Below are 3,082 nucleotides of genomic sequence, written 5' to 3'. Positions count from 1 at the left end.
CCCTCTCTCGTCCAGGTGGCTTTGACATGGTGTTGCAGTCGCTGTTGCTGGCTTGTGCGATTTAAAAACTTCTTATAAGAGTATAATTTAACAGCACATAACTATAAAATAGACGACAATTTTATTTGCACAAATTATCCTATAGACATATAACAGTCCTAATGATTCCTTGAGGCCTTGCAGTGTCACAATGTTCTCCATGGTTCCACAGGCCCCACAGTGTCATGTAACTCCTCTGTTCCATGAGTCCTGCAATGTCACAATGGACCTTTGGACCAATGGACCATGGGGCTTTGCAGTGTCACAACGCTCTCCTTTGGCTCCACAGGGTCACAATGGAGCACTGATTACAGGCAGCCTCTCTGTGTTACCCTGGAGCTTTGTTTCCGTGGGGTCTCGCAGTGTCCCAATGGAGCCTTGGCTGGATGGGGCCTCACAGTGTCACAATGATGCCTACATTCCACTGAGGCACACGGCATCACTAGGGTCCCCTTGCTTCCATGAGGCCCAGCAATGTCACAGTGGTGTCCATGAATCCATGAGGACTCACAGTATCCCAATGGTCCCTTGATCTCACATGGTCCCACAGTGTCCCAATGGTCCCTTGGTCTCACAAGGCCCCACAGTGTCCCAATGGTCACTTCTTCTCACATGGCCCCACAGTGTAACAATGGTCCCTTGGTTCCATGGTTCCTGGTCTGGTGCATTCCCCTTTCCCCTTCTCAGGCCGCCCTGCCAGCTGAGAAATGCTCACTGGGCCAGGGCCTTGGCCAGCAGCCCCTGGGCTCAGCTCCTCTGGGGCTCATCACAGACACTGTCTGCTCCAGGCTCAACCCTTCATCCCCTGGGGAGATGCCAAAGCCTCCACAGGGAACATTTCCCTTTGCTCAGGGGAATTTCTCACAGGTGCCTTGTAGTGACTCTTTGTGTCTGTGTGCACACAGGAGTGCCTGTGCTCAGGGAAATGTGGCAGAAATGCTGCTCTCTGAGGGCTTTGATTGCCTTGGATAGCTGAGCCAGTCAGGCCTGGAAGTAAGGTTAAGTCATGTCACCCTGATTCTTAAGATTTTCTAAAGCCTTCTGAGTTTCCATTCTGTTGGAGAACCTTCCCACACAATTTCTGTCAACAACATATTGTTTACAATCTTTTATGGGGCTGGACAAACTTGATGTACTAGTGCTTTGTCCAATGTCTTTGGACAGGTGGCCCATTCACTCTCCAATCCAATGTCACCTTTGGGAAAGTATAAAAGTTGGAGAATAAACTTTTAGCTTTACCTTGAAAATAGCAGGTGGCTCGCGTCGTGCTTTCACGTGTCTTATAGCGACAAAGTCACAAGCTGTAAGCAAAGTTAAATGCTGCTAAGAGTTGTTCTTTTGCTAATTTGTGAAGCTTAATAGAAGTTATAAGCAAAGTTGAATATTGTTAAGTGTTATTCCACAGCTCTGTTTAGCTTTTAGGCTGTATTCCTTTTATCCTTGCCCTCACTGTCCTTTCGTCACACACACACACACACACACACACACACACACACACACACACACCCACACACACACACACCCACAAACACACAGAGACACACAGACACCGGGACAGTTCTTGACTCCTTTTTGGTTTGATTGCCTGGATTTTGTTTGGTTTTGTTGTTGCTTTGTTTCCTTGGTGTGCCTGAAGTGTCCAGTCAGGAGCAGAGTGACTCTTGCCAAGGAACTCTGTGGTGCTGTCACTTAATCTTAAAGCTGTTTTATGCTACTCCCCTGCTGGGGATTTTTAAAGTGCTCTCAAGCCCTCCTTCATAAGAGGGTGAAGGAGCCCTGGCCAAGCTCTGGCCCTGGGGGCACAGGGATGCTGCTAGGGGGTCCCTGTCTCCCTGTTCCAACTGTGACGGCCCTGAGCCCCTGTCCCCGTGTCAGGCTCTGGGCTTGATCTCCTCGAACATCCTCAGCGGGAGGCTGCAGCGCCAGGGGCAGGGGGACCCAGAGGGACACGGGATGCCACCGGGCACGAGCAGCTTTGGACTTCTCTGGGAGGAACTGTGAGTGGGAGCTGGCTTGAAGTGACCTCCCCAGTAAGGTCACAGAGCCCCTGAGATGTCACACTGCCTCCTGGGATGTCACAGCCCACCCTGAGATCTCACAAATCCCCCTTGTGATGTCACAGAGCCAGTGCTGCTCTAGCACTCTGGGATGTCATACAGTTGCGCTGTGATGGCACAGAAGACTCTGGCATCACAAAGTCAGCCCGTGTCACAATCCTTTAGTGCAAGCGGGAATCATGACAGTTCATTTTCCCCATCTCAGAATTAGCAGAAGTAGATAGGCTTATCATGAGAAACCGAACGTGATAAACATGTTAGAAATGCAAGGCTCCAAGTTATTAATTTTTAATTTAATAAAAGTTATTAAGTGTACCAAATATAAACTTTGAGAAAAATGAAAAAAAGCCACTATAAAAAAAGGTCAATGTGGAGCCCGGGATTGCCACCGGGTGAGACACAGGTTGGACAGCTGCAGCAGAGGGTCCTCTATGCTTCACACCGACCGTCCTGTCTGACCCATTTTTATACGATTTTCCTTGCCTGAGCCAGAGTCCCCTTTCTTCCTTTTCAAAGTGCATGTATTCATGTGGAGTTCTTTTCTCTGTGGCAAGTTGAACAATACGTGTCCGGAGAGTGATGAACACCTGTGTTTGCAGTCCCGGAATTCGGATTTGAGATGTACCTCCCTGATGGCTCTGACTATCTCGGTCTCAGATATTTATCGTGTATTTATCGTCCGGGTGTTTCTCGGACAACCTTGATGCATGATCCCTCTCTGGGCTGGCCACTTTCGTTCGCTTGTAAATAAAGTCCTCCCTCTCTCGTCCAGGTGGCTTTGACATGGTGTTGCAGTCGCTGTTGCTGGCTTGTGCGATTTAAAAACTTCTTATAAGAGTATAATTTAACAGCACATAACTATAAAATAGACGACAATTTTATTTGCACGAATTATCCTATAGACATATAACAGTCCTAATGATTCCTTGAGGCCTTGCAGTGTCACAATGTTCTCCATGGTTCCACAGGCCCCACAGTGTCATGTG

The sequence above is a fragment of the Lonchura striata genome, chromosome 37, assembly GCF_050655825.1.
Source record: "Lonchura striata isolate lonStrDom1 chromosome 37, ASM5065582v1, whole genome shotgun sequence".
NCBI classification, from domain to species: Eukaryota; Metazoa; Chordata; class Aves; order Passeriformes; family Estrildidae; genus Lonchura; species Lonchura striata.
Note: the sequence above shows the minus strand (reverse complement) of the source record.